Genomic DNA, 20,039 nt, shown 5'->3' with positions numbered 1-20,039 from the left:
AGCACATGCAGCTCGCACGAGTCTACAGTCGCGAGGGGGGGGGGGGGGGGGGGGGGGGGGGGGTCTTGACTTCGCTCCAGGCTTTGTGGATAGCGGCTGCTGTTCGCTGTTCATGCCGCGATGAGAGGTTCATGTGCGGGATGAACAAGCCATTGTGACTCGGTGATTTTTATGGAGCTTTTCTTTCCCGGGCCGTTTCTGGGACAAATCATCATGACAAAATAAGATAAATAGGGGACAGCCGGACAGGGCGACTATTTGTGAGGATAAGTGAATAATAATTAGAAGATAGAGTTAAAATAAAACATTAAACCAAGCACTTTGGCCGAGGCTTGCGCTCGCATCTACGCTCGGGACTCGTGTGTAAAGTATAAGTAGCCAACATTTACTCAAGTACTAAACCAAGCACTTTGTACCGAGGCTTGTCATCATTGTGAGTGGATGAGAGCCGCTCGCCCGCTAAAGTAACTAAGTAGCCTACATTTACTCAAGTATTGATTGTACTTTGAGGTGGAGATAGCCTTCTTCTAATCGGCTCGCCTGCAGTCGGTAACTAAGTACGCTACATTTACTCAGATACTGTACTTACGTAGGGCCCTACACTTTTGAGGTATTTTTACTTTATTGGAGTGTTTTACATTTCAGTACTTTTATTTCTACTCCACTTCATCTCAAAATAAATCATTGTAGGCTACTTTTACTCCTCTGCAGTTATTTAAAAAAAAAGTTATTAAAAATACTTTGTTTAATTATTATTACAAACCATTCATTAATTACTATATATACATCGGCCATTTGAAATTAGCCGATCTACAAGCTCACAGTGCGTGACAGACATTTTCTTGTAACGGTTTATTTCTACATTGTAGTATCGATACTGTTACTTGTTGATACTTTTACTTGAGTACAAAATATGAGTACTTCTTCCACCGCTGCGCTGTCAGTCCGTGCAGCCGTGCTGACAAGGAAACAGCAAGGGGGGCGAGTCCAGTTCATGGTGCCTACACTTTAACCCTTATAACTAAGCCAAAGCCTAACCCATATAACTAAGCCTATAAGGCCCAACCTTTATAACTAAGCCCCTTACAACTGAGCCTAACCCTTATAACTGAGCCTAACCATTATGACGGAGCCATAACCTTTATAACTGTAACCTGTAATCTTATAACCTGTAATAGCGGGCCATGGGACTAATGCGCGGCCCCCCGGTTTGAGCGGCGGTCGTGTGCATATAAACACTGGGCTACTGTAAACGGAGCAGACCGTGTGTTTATGAAAGGCTCTATACAGTGAAGCATGACCTCATGCTTGGCGCTCACAGGAGAACGAGCAGGAGAAACTATAGTACAGGCCAGGGGGAAGGCCAGCCTTTTTGGACGCAAGATCATTTTGTTCAGACTTGCAGGCATGAGGAGCTGATCTTCAGGACTGAGTCGACTGACCGCCCACACAGTAAACCGACCTCTCTTCCTTTAGTTGCCGTGGGAACGACAATAATGAACTAATTAACTAATACTGTAGGCAGGGACATGCAGAGAATGTTAGAGAGGCAGGGGGATGAAATGTCTAAAAAGGGCCTTTTGGTGGAAATATCAAAAATAGCCGACCTCCAAAGCTTGGAGGTCGGCTATTTTCGGTATGTGATACCGCACTGAACTAAGCACAATCAAGTGAATACTGGAGATGTGGCGTAATGACATGGATTTCTACACAGAGAGGAAAATTCTTTCAGCATAAGATGCTGCATTCAAGTTCAGGAGAGCTTGGACAAGGCAATTCTCTTGAATGCTGCCATCAGGTATGGCATGGAAAGAAGGCATTTGCATTTCTTTCACCATGGTAAAAACTGCATTCATGGTCTGGAGAGGGCACTTTTTACAGACGGATAAAAGGGCATGGGCTCAAGCCCCCTTTGATGTCTATGTGTGCACGTGCCTAGTTGTGAGTGAAGCTTGTCTAGACGTTTATGAAATCTGTACTATCCACAAGTTAACAAACGCCCCATAGTGCATTGCGCAGACGTCTGCACCGAGCTTCCGGCGCCGATTTACAAGCTCTTACAAGCTCACAACGGGTTGCATCTGCGATGCGACGTGAGCTTGTATGTCTGCTGTTAAACCCGGAAGTTTGGTCCTGATAGTCTCCAGTAAACTGCCGCGGAAACTTGTGGATAGATCGAAGATCTGATTTGGGCTGCTCGCATGAACATACAGTGGATTTGCAACCCTGAAGCAGAGAGACAGATGGGATTAGAAATGGCCTTTTCTCCCAATGAATGTAGTCATTAAAATGGAGGGATAGGCCTATTGATGAATTCCAAATATTATTAAAGTATCCTGCGGCATCTCTGGACTATAGGGATGGGACGATAATCGTTATTATTGTTTATCGTGATAAAAAACACTCCACAATAATCATATCGTGGACATTTAACTCATACTCTGCGATCCCCGTCGAAACCGTTGATTTCCCGCTGTACCTCTCTGCGATGCCCGTCGTTCCCGGAAATTTAATTAGCTTTAATCATTATGAAACAATTAATAGTATGATCGCTGTATATGGCCGTTTCGGAGTCTTAGGCCCACCCCCTAACTGTATCCTGCCGTATTTCCGGTTCTGACCGGATCTAGCTTTCCGTATCCTGTCCAAGGCCCCATCGTAGCTTCCGTCCATCTGTTTACATTGTAAACAGAGGAAGGAGCAGCACGTTCATTTCACGTCTTTTTTCACCCGTTTTTCTTTTTATTTGATAGCTTTTCGATTCTTGTGCCCGCCTGGCATATGATCCGCGCACATATCGTCTGCTATGTGCGCGAACGTGTCCACGTGTTACCATAGCGCACAGCTGGCTTTTTTCAATGTTTTTTCATGTAAACACTGGCGGATAAGCAGGGATACAGCGTGGCAACGGATGTGTCTATTTCAATGGGGCTTTTTTATTCGAAAGCTGTCACCGAGTCTACACGTCTACTAGATGAGTCGCGCACAGATTGTGCACGATGCGTGCGCGTGCCCACGTTAAAAGGTAAGGACAATTTGGCAGCTGCTTACTACAGCAAAATTGTTAAATGTATCGTGAAATTATCCTCTGTCATGCACTGGGATCAATTCACCTGTAATGATTTGCCGAGCTGCATATCCGGTACCATTTAAACTTTTTAAACCTCTTTTTAAACCTCTTTTTAAACTTTTAAACCTCTTTTTTGGCATAACATGCTGGGGTGGCAACAACAGAGCAGGTGACACGTTTAACCTAAACAGACTGGTGAAGAAAGCTGGCTCTGTCGTTGGGTCCTCTCTGCAGGGGGTGGAGGAAGTAACCAGGGTGCGCACTGGGAAGAAGCTAGATTCCATCTTGGAGAACTCCTCCCACCCCCTCCATCTAGAGATCACCAGTTACTGGAGTAAGAGAGGAAACGACCGCTTTACCTACCCAGTACGGAGATGTGAGAGATTAGGAAAATCTTTTGTACCGGCTGCCCTTAAGCTGTACAACGAGACACATAACGGACGCTTGAAAAGGTCTCCCTTCCTAACTTAGACTTCGGAACCATTGCTGTATTGACTCTAAGGAACAATTGCTGTATTGACTTTGAACTCTAAGGACCTTCCAGGAAGAGTGCTCAGGTGCGCCTTGCGGTGACACGCTTCCTAGTTTCTTTGTTTTTTCGCACAGATTTTTGACACTGCACTATTAGGTTGTTAGTGTTGGTAGTTTCTGAGTATTTTTGCTTTGTTTAACAATGACAGTGAGATACTTGTTTGCACTAACTAGCATTGACTGCTATGGTCTCTTTTGCAAGACACTTTATGTATATATACTTATATATTATTCGCCCCCCTCTATTGATGCACCTTCTCCTTATTGGTACTGTACTGCTCTTGTCTTTTTTTTTTTTTTTTTTTTTTCCCCTCTTATCTATCTTTCTTACGTCTCTGTAACTTTGTAAATAACTGTATACTGCTGTGCTACTACTGGACAACTAAATTTCCCCCTTGGGATAATAAAGGTATCTATCTATCTATCTATCTTAAACGCTCTACAATTGGTAAAACGGACCTGGAAATAATGTACTTGATAGTCTTTTTTTCACTCTCTACCAAATCTCCAATCTACCAAAAAGCCGATCTACAAGCTCAGAAGGTGTCGCGTTGCCACGTGTTGTGAGCTTGTAGATCTGCAATTTTGCAAACGTTCCGCCCCAGGATAACGGATGTTGGGGATATTTGGATTACCGTGATAATATCGCAATTTCTTTGGTCACAATCATTTTCATGTCGTCCTATCCCTATACTCTGGACTTGCATCACGGCACCTTAGGGTGCCTTGCAGCACCCTAAGAAACCCTGCATTAAGCCATCCAGATTTGACCGTGCGCCGCTACAGCTGTGCTGATCAACGAGGAGGGAAGGCTGGCCTGGCACCGTCCCGGGGCGTCCATTAAACCCCATCAACGTCGTGGGCACCAGGAAACACCCTGCGGATTCGTTTCCAGACATGCTCTCAGACAACCCAGTACATTTTGTCCTGCCACCCTGCCAGTCAAAACATTGGGTAGAGAGAGAGGGAGAGAGAGGGAGGGAGCAAGAGAGGTGAAAAAGAGAAGTAAGATGTTGACTCTGGAAGTCAAGGCGGTTTATTCATCCCATTTCTCCTCCGCTCCTAAACGACAGAAGAAAGACGCCACTGTTTTATTTTTCCTGAGTGATTTTAATGTGGTCAGGCCGCTGCTCAGCTTTTCTTTTTTTCTTCTTTCTTTCTTTTTTCTTTCCTTTTTTTTTCACCGCCACACTCTCCAGCCAAAAAAGCGCAGGCACTTTTATGGACAGCCGTTCCGTGTGCCATCGGCAGTAGCTCGGGGGCCTGGAAGGACCTCTGGCCCCGTTAAAGCTGGGAAGCGAAATTGGTCTGAATGACGTGGGAGGGAAGGGGGAGAGAGAGAGAGAGAGAGAGAGAGAGAGAGATGTGGGCTGGACTGGAAACACAGTGCTGGTTTCAGCCTCATGCTGGTCGCTGTTACGCTTTAAAAACACAGATGTAAATCAGACACAGGTTACCATAGGACAGAGAGAGAGAGAGAGAGAGAGAGAGAGAGAGAGAGAGAGAGAGAGAGAGAGATTCATTAGATTGTTTGCTACTTTATTTCTTTCAAACAATCATTTTCTATCTACAATGCAATGCCACAAAAAGATCATCTACAACAACACATCAACAAATGTCATTCATTCCCATATCTTTCACAGAAAAAAAAAAGTTTTTGAACACATCCAAGTACTCAATTTTGTAATGGTATTTACATTCAAACATACAGTACATAAAACCTCATCTGTTTGGTAAAAGTATCTCAAACCAAAAGTGTTCTAATTAAAGATGCCGATCTTGAACATTGTACAAAAAAAATCACACCCGTGTGAACTGAGCGGTGGTTTACCCCCCCCCTTCCCCCCTGTGTGTGTGTGTGTGTGTGTGTGTGTGTGTGTGTGTGTGTGTGTGCCTGGTCTGGCCTGGCCTGAACAACAGCGCCCCTCCCTTAACATGTGTGGTCATAAAAGGTACTGCAGGCCTGCAGGCTACATACAGACACACACGCACAGTCGCACACACACACGCACACACACACGCATACACACACGGCCACGTATAGGAGACGGTGTAACCACCGCTCAATAACTGAGAGAGACGCAACAAGAAAACAAATGCAAGACATTAAAACGGTAGTCAACCAGTGCACACTGCACAGTTTTGAACTATGGAAATTTGTTATGGAGATCTGTGTTTCTTTTTCATTTCAAAAGACTATGACTAAAACTAAATCAAGTTTGCTGTCCAAATGAACATTGAGGATGATGACATGTCCCCAGATGAGTCAGTTTGTGTTGTGGTCCAGTGAGAGCTCTGCTGCTCTGAAAAGTGAGCAGCTGTGCCCGGTATGAGGGCTCACTGACAGAGAGGAACAGGCACTGCTTGTCCCTGGCATGTTGTTTGTAAACAGCCTGTACATTTTAGGTAAGAAATAGGCGTTGTGGGTTGCTCAATCTTGATTAATTTCACATCCACAACTGCTAGTTTAAAACCATTTAGGCCTAGAATTATTGAATGCTTTAACCAGTGAAAAATAGCAGATATACAAGCTCACAGCGCGGCACCGAGAGTGCCGCGCTGCGAGCTTGTAGATCTGCTATTTTTGAAAAAGTCGTGAAAATGTCTGCAAATCTTTGAATATATGTATTTTCAAAGTGAACGTTTGTAACTCAAATTTAGCTTCTGGGTGGTCCCTGGAACGAAATATTTTGAGGTGGGGGTCCGTGGCCAAATACATATCATTTTGGGGGTCCTTCACATGAAAAGGTTTGAGAACCACTGACATGGTAGTCTCTCCAGAACAGACAAACTGAGCTCCAGTTAAGTGAAAAGGACCTTTTCTTTGACGATGGCCGGCCAGATTGCTGACATAGAAACATACGTTTTTCAAAAAATCTTAGAAGGATTCAAAAGACACTTATAGAATCGGGTCAAAATTCTAATTTTCACAATTTTTCAAAAATAGCAGATCTACAAGCTCGCAGCGCGGCACTCGGTGCCGCGCTGTGAGCTTGTATATCTGCTATTTTTCAGTAGTTAAAGCACAAAATAATGATACACAATCATGTGTACCCGTTCTAAATGGGTTAAAACGTTATCCATATACGCTACTTCTGTTTATGTCCAATCTCGGGTCGTCTTGAAACACAAAGTTGAACTTTTCTCAACTTTTGCTGGCTCGGCCTCCTCTGCCGCAGTGGCGAGAGGGACGGCCGCCCCCTGGCCATGGACAATAGAGAAATGAAGCCATGTCGTCATTTGTGCGTAATGACGCCCTCTAGGGGGTTCATGCTGGTATTGTTTTGTATTCAAATCGCCATTGGGAAATTTGCGATTGCCGCATATAAGGACTGTGTTAAAAAAATAAACACACCATGTGCGCGTTTCTGTCAGCGGGGGTGTTCTGCATAGTTTATGATATTCATTCATATCTGATATAGCCTGTTGTCAGAGAAAATGTAATCAACGCTGTCCTAAATGTTGGAAACTACAGAGAGACACTCGTGTCTGGGACAGACTGTCGCTGAGAGCATGTCCGCGCACATGGTGTGTTTATATTTTTAACACAGTTCTTATATGCGGTGATCGCAAATTCCTCAATGGCGATTTGAATACAAAACAATACCAGCATGAACCCCGTAGAGGGCGACATTTCACGCCATTTCACGGAAGTGACATCACACTTCGCTGCTGAATTCCGCAAACTTTTCCGCATCTCCGAAGCTCGATTCATACTTGAATGTCACTCGCGTGACAGTGTCGAAGATAGCTTATACTGATATATTTTCCGCACCGTCGTGCAACAAAGTATGAATTAGGCTTAAGCAGTGTTGTTTTTGACAGTAAATTTTGATTTAGTTTTAGTCATAGTCTTTTGAAAAAAATGTATTTCAGTTTTAGTCACCTGAAAAGTTTTAGTTTTATTCTAATTTTAGTCGACTAAATATCATAAGATGTATTTTGGCAGGCCTTGATGGCATCTTAATGACTGATTTTACACATGGTTGCGTGCTGAAAATAGCCGATCTACAAGGTTAAAAGTATCCCACGGGTTCTCAAAACAGGCTATCCAGATTAGCTGCCGATTGTGACGTCATCTGCCGATTGTGACGTCATCATAAAAAATAAAATAAAATAAAAAAGATTTTGGGAGTGGGGGGGGTGGCGCAGTTCAGGCCAAAGGTGGTACTGCAGCTGAAATGCTCTGAGAGCCATTCAAAAATGAGAGAGGCTCTCTATTCAGAAGTGGTAATTTAGCCCCAAACCTTTTGAAAAACGTTTTTGGGACATAAACAATATGACATAAATACTTTTTAAATGCATGGTGTATCACCTTTAAGGCAGGCCGACACCAGTCGTAGCAAGAGAGAAGTTAGAGAGAGTCTCCATTCTCTCGCTCTCTCTCCCTCTCTCTTCTACATGTGTGAATGTGTGTGAGGGCCAGGGGGGAGGGAAGAGTGGAAGTGTGTCTATGAGTGTATGTAGACAGAACTTACAGAAAATGAGAGTAGAGAAGTGAGTCACAAAGGACTTTGCAGTACAATGTGAAAGCACAGTAAGACAGATACATCCTTCCTGAGTTCAGATCTCATCTGTCACAGGTGACTGTGATATCACAAATACCAAATGTGCTTGGTATTTGTATTCAAAGGATTCAAAAGACACTTATAGAATCGGGTCAAAATTCTAATTTTCCGAATTTTTCAAAAATAGCAGATCTACAAACTTGCAAAGCGGCACTCGGTGCCGCGCTGTGAGCTTGTATATCTGCTATTTTTCAGTAGTTAAAGCACAAAATAATGATACACAATCATGTGTACCCGTTCTAAATGGGTGAGTCACAAAGGACTTTGCAGTACAATGTGAAAGCACAGTAAGACAGATACATCCTTCCTGAGTTCAGATCTCATCTGTCACAGGTGACTGTGATATCACAAATACCAAATGTGCTTGGTATTTGTACTGTCAATATTAGGATGTTATTTCTAGAACTGGGTGTGTCTGTGATAGAAGGACCAGAGGAGGACCGATACTCTTTGGATGTTTAGGAGTTATAGAAGGCCAAAACTCCACTGAGTGGACACAGACCAGAACAGTGTTTCTCAACGTTTTTAGACTGTAACCCCCCCAAAAAACAATCATTATTTTGACCAGGGGACCCCCTAAAATAATCATATTTGAACTGGGGACCCCCCTTCCGTCCCACCCTGACAAACACTTGGAATTGTAAGAGTTGTGGCATTACCTTTAATGTGAAAATAGGAGATCTACAAACTCACTGTGAGTGTGAACACACATTTAACATGAATACAATGGGGGACCCTGCTTCATCTCTCTCTCTCAGCTATAGGGGGACCTTGGCCTGAATTATGTAACGCGTTGGATAATTGCGACCAAAGGTCGAAGTTTACTACCGTATGTGAAACGGCACATGCTGACTCCGTCCGTCTGGACGTGTACACTTTTTCTACGGTCTATGGGCTGACATCATGCTCTGACATCACTGTGTCAGGGGAACCACTCTAACAGAATGGGTTTGCCGCTCTGACATCACGCTCTGGCTTCACTGTGATGTCACACTAACAGAATCCCTTTTATGCCCATATATGGAGTTACCTGATGTCATCAATATTAATCCCATATCTAACAGGACTTCATATGGGAATGCCCATATATGGAGGCCACATCGGCCACATACCACACTAACAGAATCCATATATGGCCAAGACAGATGGCCAAGACAGGCGATATCTGTGTGGCTGGTTCTACGGACAGGGATTTCCATGTATGGGCATAAAGATGTCAGATGTCATAGACATTATAGGACTTAACTGAGTAAGCGTGTTTGGGCTCTCACAGCGTATCTCCATATATGGGTACCAGGGGTCTCCATATATGGGTAACTGGTCCGATATACATCACTGGCCAGATGGCCAAGACATGGCGCGACCTCGCTTGTCGCCCTGAGGCGTCTTACTAGTTGTACGTTTTGACCATGTCTTATTCCTATGTGTGTTTCAGGTGTGGTCGCGTGTTCAGTCGCTGGGTGAAGATGTAGTCCGTCTGGTGGCCGTTTGGAGTATGTCTTTAAGCAGGATCCCCTCCGCCCTGTTACCGTGCTTACTGTGGCTGTCCTTCCTCCCGGGCCCCGTTGCCGCGACGACCACGGCGACAGACACCGCTCCCCCGTCCTCCTCCTCCTCCTCCTCCTCCTCGCTCCCCCGGCCGCCGGCCAACAACACCACGCTCCTCTTCGCCAGCGGGAGCGGCCTGCGCAGCTGCAGCTGCTCCGCCCCCGTCAGCGACTGCAACGAGGCCAAGGCCAACCTGCTGTGCAGCTGCCGCACGGTCCCGCGCTCCGCGCTGCCCTCCTCCGTCGCCGCTGGCCTCCCGGAGCCCGGCGGCAGCGGCGGCGGGCTGACGGTGTGGCTGCGCGAGACCTGGGTGCTCGGCGAGCTGCTCAACGGCAGCACCGTGGGACACCTGCGGCTGGCGCTCTGCGGCGGAGCGACCCCACCGGTGGCCGGCCAGTACCTGACCCTGTTTGGCCTGCGGACGCTGACCGTCCACAGCATGGCGCCGGGGGCGCGGCACCCCTATCAGGAGCTCAACCTGGACCCCGCGGCGAGCGCGGCGGAGGGGGGGAGTCTCTCATTGAACTCCCTGGACGCCGACCCCCTCCTCTCCCCCGATCCCCCCACGACGTCGTCTTCACCGGTGTCGTCGTCATCGTCCTCGGCCTTCGTCCTTCGCGTGACGTTCCTGGACGTGGCCGTGTTGAACGGCCTCTCCGCCCTGAAGGCGTACAGCGTGGTGGGGCCGCCCGTCTCCAACCTGCCGCAGGAGTTCCCCCACCTTCCCCTCGAGCTCCCCGTGCCCCCCTCTTCCTCCTCCACCCCCGAGGACGGGCTCAACTCGTTGCTCACCTTCGTCTACTGAAGCCTGATTTATGCTCCGAAGATTGCCCCGACCTACACTAGGGGTTTTCAAAGTGGGTGACGGGGCACCCTGGGGTGCCGCGACGGCAGTCCAGGGGTGCCGCGAGGTAATTTGAATATTTGTATATTTGGAATTTATTTGGACACTTGAAAAAATAGTTAGTATCATTTTAAACTTGAAGTACAAAGTTATTTTCAGTCAGTTCTAACCAAAATGGCTGTTATCTCAACGTTTTCCTTGCAACATAATCACTAAAATATCGTCACTGTCAGGCAGAAACCTCAATGTGTACGTCTTTTGGTAAAGCAAAGCCCTGCTTCATCATACAAGACTGTCACACAAAACTAGTGAAAACAGCCGATCTATAAGCACACAACGCCTCGCATCGCGAGGCGTTGTGTGCTTGTAGATCTGCTGTTTTCACTAGTTTATACATTTTTTTAGATGATAAATACAAAACGAACGGTTTTGGACATACAAGGTTTCCACCCGACAATGACGATATGCTATAAATATAAGGTGCGCTGGGAGAGAAAATTGTAGGGGTGCCTCGGATTAAAAAAATATGTATGGGGTGCCCTGAGATAAAAAAAAGTTTGGGAACCCCTGCACTAGATCACGATGCGGCGCGGAAGCAGCACGGATGTGGCACGGATGCGGCACGGATGTGGCGATTTCATATTAATCGGCTTTCTTAACGAAGACATCTCCATGTGTCCTCCTTAAAGGAGAGACGTCTGCTCACCTTGGGGTTTTCGTCGCCACGGGAATGCTGAAACGTTTGGAAGACACAGGAGGGAAGACATCGGTTGGATCTGGATCCTAGATTAGCGGTGATCTTTCTCACCATCAACTAAAAGTGATGCTTGTCACTGCAAGCACATTGGTGATTTCAGTGGTTGCAGCGAGTCGATCTGGATGAGAGCATCCACTTCATTATTCAAATGTAAACAAGCAATGGATCAATACTTCCACTTCCTTCTGCAAACGCTGCTCTTGGGGAGCAAAGAGCAAAATGGAAATAATTCATGTGATGTTTTTCTGCTTGGAATTACACGACAAGTCGTTTTCTGTGACTTCTGGATGTCAGCGTGCATCGCATCGACGGGAACAAGAAGTGCCACATGGTGTGTTCACCTGCCTGTGGCTTTGAATGCAACGTTTCAAAGATAATTATATGTTTTCTCAGACAGACGCACCGTCTACAAAGAAACTTGTGCTGTGTTCACAACGCAATAGGCTACACGTCATTTTCAGTGGAAGCCAGCGGCATAAAGCTACCCAACACGTCGCTGTATAGTGGGCATGACGAGCCGCAAGTCAAAGTTGAGCTGGACTCAACTTTTTCCAGCACTCCACTGACGCAATGAACCATCAATCAGTCAATAATGTGTTTTTGTTGTGCTGGTTGTACCATATGTACACCAGAGGAAGAATTTGGAAGGTCCAGCATTAATAACACATGGGTAGCACATCTACAAATAGTGGGTTTCGACAGAGATTTGCAGGTTTATGATCTTAGTTGTCAGTTTAATTAACACATGTGTCAACTAGAAAGCTACGTTATGTGTTTAACACATCGGATGCCCACGTGGTGTCTACAAGTCAATTTCTTTGATGTCGCTGGAGGCCCACGACGCGTTTGACGCGGTGTACAGTAAACTATACTGTACTGTAGCTACTGCACTTGGCTACCGCGGTGATGAAACAAACTCCATTTCCCAACATGCAGCGCGCAATTACGTCACCCGGACGTGCTGTGTGTCTCGTTGACTTCCTGTTTAGCGGCTGCACAAAAATGCTGTTTTCTCCGGATTCTCTTCCTTTTTTAATTTTTTTCTCAAAACGGCAGCCTCTTCTACATGCCGTAACACAAACACTGTGGCTTAGAAATGATAAAAAACGGTCCTAACTGAAAGAAAAAAAATTCGCGAAATAAACAGGACATACTCGGATTACATTTACTCGGATTACTTTTCTCGCCAGTACTCTCGCCGGTAGGTAAAATGACGCGTTGCCATGGGCACCAGCAAATTAAGACGTCAAAACCACGTGGGCGTCCGATGTGTTAATGAACCTTTGTGTCCCTATTCTGGAACTAAGAGATTTGGTGTAGAGGGAAAAAAGGAGTGGGCCTGGTATACAGTAGATCAGGGTTCTTCAACGTTTTCAGGCCAAGGACCCCTTAGTTGAGAGACAGATGAAGCAGGGATGCCCACAACATTGTCGTAGATTCCATATCGTTTCATCTTTTGACAGCACAATCATCAGTGTATTTTGGATTCATGTCAATTTGTGTTTTCAGATATTTAACCACTTGAACTGTCAATACTTCTCCCCTCTACACCAAACCTCTTTGCCGAAAATAGCAGATCTACAAGCTCACAACGCCTCGCGCTGCGAGGCGTTGTGAGCTTGTAGATCTGCTATTTTTGATTTTCTTTTTTGATTTTCTTTTTTTCTTTCTGTCACACCCAAGATTTGGAGGACCCCCTGTAGTAACTCTGAGGACCCCCTAGGGGTCCCGGACCCCCTGTTGAAGACCCCTGCAGTAGATCAATGACAATGAGGGACCCCGGTCAAGTTAGCATTATAGGGTATATTTGGTCAACCTGCTACTTCGGCTACACACACAGCTGCAGACTCATCATGCACTGAGTGTTTTTACATGCACAAAATATTCCAGATACTGTATTATTGTCCGGGCACTAACCCTTGTAACTGGGTCTCTCATAAATGAATGTCCTTCATCACACAACAGTGTCGCACAAAAGTAGATTCAACAGCAGATCTACTAGTTCACAACATGTTGCAATGTACAGTAACTAATCGCCATTTCAGAAAATTATAATATTCAAGTGAAAGGGGTGTATAGTCTGCCTGTGGGTTTTAGAAATATTGAACACATGAAAAATAATAACACAAGCTTGAGACTATACAGTATATAATAACTATACATTTGATCTATTGGAAATGGAAAAGTAACCATCTTGGACATATGTGGTTTCCACCCGACAGTACTATGCTGTCGGGTTAAAGGGATATATTTAATAATTCTTTGGGGAAAATGGAAAGGAAAAAATAATACAATAAAAGATTATTAAAAATAAATGAAAAAAGTTATCGAAAAATATCGAAAAAATAACTGGCCTGCTCACGTATTAGAAGGTTAGTATGAGTCACCAGAAAAAGTTACAATGGGTGTGTATGGAGAGGCGTCCTGCAGGAGGAAGGCCTGGTAACATTTACATCAAATATCTAAATATTGAATCAAGCAAATTAAAATCTGTCCAGGGTGTTCATAAAAGCCTGATTAGACGATAAAATGACCAAACGTTTTTTTTTTAAAGTGAAATATCCCTTTAAGGCTATGTTTTGGTACGAGGCTGCAGCATATGAACAGGCTGTTGTTTTGTTGTTTCCGTAGCAACAGACCTCACAAAGAAAGCAGCGATGTTAACAAGCTTTCTAATAACCTGGAAGGGCGCCAATAAAACCTATGGAGAACAGGATACGGTATTACGTAATGACAGAATGTCTTCACAGACAACTCGGATATCGAAAACACAGTGGTGGACAAAGTATACAGTATACACGCAAGCTAATACTCAAGTATTCAAAGGTACAAAATTATGATGTTTTTTTTTAAGTCATACAGTAAGTAGTTAATTCATTACGTTTCTGTCAATACTTAAGTACAGTACTCAACTAAATTACTGTTGTTACGTAATGACAGTATCTCTTCAAAAACAACTTGGATATCCCAAAAACGACTGGAATGCACTGTAATTGTGCGTGCGTGCACCCACTCATTGCATATACTGTAGCAGAAAGCCACGTCGTTAAATCTTATTCACATTGCACATTCCATAAACAGGGAAACGCAATGCAAATCACAGACTTTTTAGTACCTCTAAAATGACAAATTAAACATTGGCCAAACTGTAGGCTACTTAAATAACATTTTGAGGTATCTGTACATCCATGTCCATAGACAAATGTGTCTCTGGCAAGACTTGGTTTTGTCTGTGGCAAATATTACTTTTTTTTTTTTACAATGTTCTATATTTTCATAAGAACATAAGACCCACTTACTGAATATCAAATCAGGTTTTCCTCTGAATATGACACTCATTTACTAACACTATGGCATGTTAGGAGTCCAACTAGTACTTTTGTTCAACTCTGAGAGTGGACAAGTGCCATTTGAACACTCACAGACCTGTTATGGTCATTCAGGGCTAGCTCTTTATTTGTTTCTGGTATCATTATTGTCCACTCATTTTGTCTGTGGTAAAACATGGCATTTTGGCAAAAATGTCCACCGCAAGCCAGCATGGTGATGACCCCTGCTGCGTCTGAATGACCAGCAATGGATACAGAATGATAGAGCAGTGGTTCTCAACCTTTTCAGGCCGTGACCCCCCAAATAATCATATTTTAACTGGGGACCCCCACCCTGTACAAGCACTTGGAATTGTAGGAGTTAGCATTACATTTGGTTTGACTCGATCTATTCCATTGTGAAAAGAGCCGCGTTGCGAGGCGCTGTGAGCATGTAGATCGGCTATTTTCACAATTTCGGCCTCTAATATATGACAATTTGACCAATGTTTGACCAGAGGTACTAAAAAGGTCTTTAAAGTCCTTAAATTGGAACTTTAGAAAGGTGCAGATACCCTCTATACACTTCAACGTTATGTTGGTTTGTTTACTGTTGAGAGAGAAAACAATGTTAACATTTAGCTAAACATCTGGGGACCCCCCAAAATAATTTGGGGACCCCTCTGGGGGTCCCGACCCACAGGTTGAGAACCACTGTGATAGAGTACTGTATATCCCCAAATAACAGAGAGAGAGAGAGAGAGAAAACCAATCCCATCCGATGATTTAGCACTTGTTACAGTGATGTCTTGACATCAAACTCACGGCCGCTCGTAGAGAGTTGGGACGGGATGTTCCAGATGGCGTTTGCGAGGCTGCCAGACGCCGTGATCTCTCCAACGCACCTGCAGGTGCTGCCCAGATAAACCGCAGCAGATGACCTCCAGAGAGAGAGAGAGAGAGAGAGAGAGAGAGAGAGAGAGAGAGAGAGAGAGAGAGAGAGAGAGAGAGGAGGTCCTGGAGTGTAGCCAGTCAGTGCAGGGCGGGGTCCGCTGGATGGAGCTCAGCTCATAGTCCATTAAGTGACGGTCAGTGTTGGACTGGTGGTGTTGGCTGTGGTGGGGGAATCCATGCCTCTGCCTTTGATACCCCCACCTCTCTTTCTCTGGTCATCCATTCTTTATGGTCGGTGGTGATTATGTTTTATCCCTTACTTCTGGTCAGGCTGAATTATGTAAATTCCATTGAATTTCCTTTTGGGAAATGTAACTTGTTAGATAATATCCCAATTCAAAGCTTCTTCTTTTTCTTTTTTTTTTACAAATCAAACCCTGATGACTGCAAGAACTAATTTGCCCTTGTAATACGGAGCATAAATTCAAGGTGGAAGACATGGGATGGATGTTCCAAGAGAACAGTTTTTACACTGAATCATTTGAGTTGTCTCAGTTGTTAAGATTTTGACCACACAAACCCTAGCATCCAGAGGTCATCAATATGACATTATCCAACTAGTACTATAGTGGTTCTCAAATTACAAATGGAACCCTGAGAGTGGAACCGAATGGACCCTTACCTATGGGTGCATTTGGTTCCATTTTCAGAGATGGCGCGGCAGATTGGACACTATACCGCGTATGCCATCTTTGTTGTAGTCCATCACACCGTTGCATTTACGCCTCTCTGCCAGTAGAGGGGGACAGCGGACAGAACATGTACGGATTGTATAGCTTTAGAAGGAAAGGATAAATGACATTGTTTGTTGTGTTTGTTGTGGGGGGGAGATCAGTGTGCGGGGGTTAACAGCTGCATCACAGCTGCTTCACACACACACGTGTGCACGCACGCACGCGCACACACACACAGAAAGACAGAAAGGAAAGACTACAAGGCAATAATGCTATGAGGCTAACGATATGACAAAATACTGTATGAATCAGTTTTACGTACTGTATTTATTTGGCCGAAAATACATTTTTCAAAAGGGTTGTTCCTTGTGTCACGAGTACACAGAGAATGTTATGTCATCATAAAGCAATGTCATTTTCATACAGAATGATTATTTGTGTGAGCTTCCGCACCGCAGATAAAGGCATCATCAACCTGTATGAATGATCCATTATTTAACTGCGTGAATAGTTTTGGTGTGAAATATTCGCTGGCGAGTACTTCACATTTATTTTGTATGGATATATTCGCGTGTAGGTGTGTGTATACTGTGAACAAGGCCTTTAAGAGTTGGTTTGAGAGACTGACCTGATGCCAAAAGGCAGCAGAGCAGGTTCAGTTTGTCTGTCCTCTTCCTTGTGTCTTGTCAGTCAAACGACTACAGTAAAGAATACAGCCCTATCGATGGCTTCAAACTGACAACAATTGCAGTGAACGTTTCAACCGTCATGTGATAGGCTAAATGAAAGAAGAAGAAAAAAAGATTGTTGGTCAGCTTACGTAGCCAGTTAGCTATAATGTCCCCCCAAAAGAATGTTTAACATATTGGGAGAAATGATCTTGTACGCTTATACGTATATATCTCCATTCTCCACAACCCTTTTCACACTGATATAGCTTTACTAAACTGGTTGATGATAGCTGCTATGTGCTGCGGTTAGCCTGCGCTAACGACAAGATAATATTTGTCTCGTCCCCATAGCAACTTGAGAGTTTCGGGGACGAAACCAAGTCTATAACTGCTTTATACAGAATATTTTCAAGTGCGTCGTAGTGAAGTAACGTCTCAAACTAACACGCTGGACCTTTGGCAAACGGAGGGGCCGCAGTCAAATCCTCATCGTCTTTGTAACTCAGAGAGTGGTGCAAACGGAACCGAACGAGTTAAAGGAACATTCAGGAGGCGGTCTGACGGACAGACAGACAGACACCAGACAGACAGAGTAGACAGACAGACAGATAGACATGCTTGTGTTTGGCAGACTGCTCAGTGAGTCTGAGATGTTTCTGGAGTACAGCTGCTGACTGCACTCTCTCTCACTCCCTATCTCTTTCTCGTGCGTGCATGCGTGCGTGCGTGCGCTGTGTTCTCCCAGTATTATTGAGTGCAGATGTACTAATAAAACATGTTGTTTTGAGGCAGCATGCATGCAGGTTTACAGTAGATCAACGGGGGCCCGGCGTGAGGGGTCCCTCTCTGAGCCGCCTGTAAATCTCAACCCTCCTGGATCAGACACACTGGACTGTGGGGTCAGAACTACAGAGGACAGGTTCTGTTGAATCTGAGTAGTGGTTGGTTCTCAAACTCAGACCTCCGTGACCCTGAGTGTGGAAACGAATACCTACTACACCTGGGTCCATTTGGTTCCATTTGCACACTCTCAGAGTTGCAGTTCTGTAAGGATTCCTATTGATCATTTAGATGGGGACCCCTTCATGGACGACTGGGGGTCCCTGAACCTCACATTGAGAATCACTGGGTGTCAGAGGCTGTGTTGGATCAGAAAATGTCCAAAGTAGCGGATGTCTGCAAGCTTGCAGATCTGCTATTTTTGAACAGCCAACGTATAAATCGGTAATCGGTTAATTATTGTGATGCTGTATTACGTTGTTGTCGGGTGGAAAACCGTCCAAAACCATTCATCTTGTAGTTATCATTTTAAAAATGATTTAAACTAGTGATCTACAAGCACCCCCCCATGTTAGTGTCGAGGTGTCATTGAGCAAGACACTGACTGAACCCCTAACTGCTCCCGATGAGCAGGTTGGTGCCTTGCACGGTTTCCTCTGCTGTGAATGGGCGAACGTAATGCACATTCCTTATGTGGTTTTGTGTGCGGTTTGGGTAGTGCTACTGCGCTTCAGGTGGTACTGTTGAAGCTGAGTGAGGTTCAGGTGGTTCTAGTGGTGGCCTATACCAGTGGTGGAAATAGTAATCCATTTTTTTTTACTGAAGTAACTAAAAGTACAGAATGTTCGAAAATAGCAGATGTCACGCGTTGTGCAGCTTGTAGATCAGCTATTTTCAAATAGATAGGTATAAAATAGGGCTAAAGTAGCCCTATAGTATAGGGTCTAAGTAGTCTGGGATCACTTCACTGTTCGGGGATGTAACCGGTCTGGAGCGGAAACCACAACACGTCATGTTGTAGTAGGCCTACTCCAAGGACTACAATTTGCCGGAACTATCAAACCGGATTCAGTTTTAACCCAAAATATTCCCCTGCGCTCAAGGACATACTTTTAGGGCCTACCTAATAAACTCCTTGATGCGGAGTAGTTTCGTTTGGTATATGCATCTTTTAGTCCAACTGTTAGCGACCTGCAAGACTACACTAGGCTACTCGAGCATTTTAATAGGGATTGGGGAAACAAACGGGGGGAACCAAATCAAAGCGACGCCGCTTCTTCTAGTGGTTTCCGCGCTTTAGGCGGAAACCAAACTGCCTGTTGTAAACGAACACCAGGCTTTCCCCAAAAAAGCCTGGTAGGCGAGGTTAGGGTCTAAGTGGTTGAGTTGCACTCTGCAGAGGGGAACTGGAGAACAGAAAACAAGGTGTGAAGAGTCTTAAAACCGCTGAGAGGTCATGACCCCACATGCAGGACACCGAACCCTCTCTCTGCTACATTCTATCTTCACCAGTGGTTTTCAGCCTTTTACATATCGAGGCCCATTATTTATTCTGCATTTGAGCACTTGGGATAAAAACGCCCCCACAAAACGATGGTTTAGTGATGAGTCATCATTTTTCAGAGTTTTGTGGGGGCCATTTGTAGCCCACAGAATGTTATTTGTGCAAAACAAATGCTTTCAATGGATTCAGCATCATGAAAAACCCAGATGTTTCCCTTATTAAATATTTTGTTATCGTTAAGATTTTGTTCCTCAATTCCATGCTGTGTTGATGTTGCTACTATAGGAGAGATAAGAGGCACACGTTGACCAAAATTGCAATTCTTCTACATTCTCCAATTTTTGGTCAATGTAATGCAGATGCTTAACATTCATTTAGATCTATAAGGGTCCATTTGGTTACCAACTCCCAAATCATTTAGCTGGGGACCAACTGGAACCCGGACCACTGGATGAAAACCACTGATCTACACTCTCTCTCTCTCTCTCTCTCTCTCTCTCTTCCTTGGCATCTCCTTCTTTACATCTACTTTTTTGTGCTTCGATTCTTTTTTCTGTCTCTGTCCGTACACTCCGACTGCCCCCCCTCTTTCTGTTTCCAGCTCATTTCCTGAGAGAAAGAAAGAGAAAGAGAGATTGTTAAAGACTCTCGCAAACACATAGTCTTTAGCCAACACTTCTGCTGTGCATGCGTGTGTGTGTGTGCGCAGTACAGTGCAATGCAATTGCAGGGTTAAGAGTTAGGGCTTGCCTGCTTGGGTGTGTCTTTGTACAGTAGCGCATGTGCGCAACGTGCTTCAGCCCCCTCCTACCTTATTATATTTTCAGTTT

This window comes from Nannobrachium achirus, assembly GCF_963921795.1.
Source record: "Nannobrachium achirus genome assembly, chromosome: 22".
Taxonomy (NCBI): Eukaryota; Metazoa; Chordata; class Actinopteri; order Myctophiformes; family Myctophidae; genus Nannobrachium; species Nannobrachium achirus.
The sequence above is the reverse complement of the archived record's forward strand: the minus strand, read 5'-3'. Positions refer to the sequence as shown.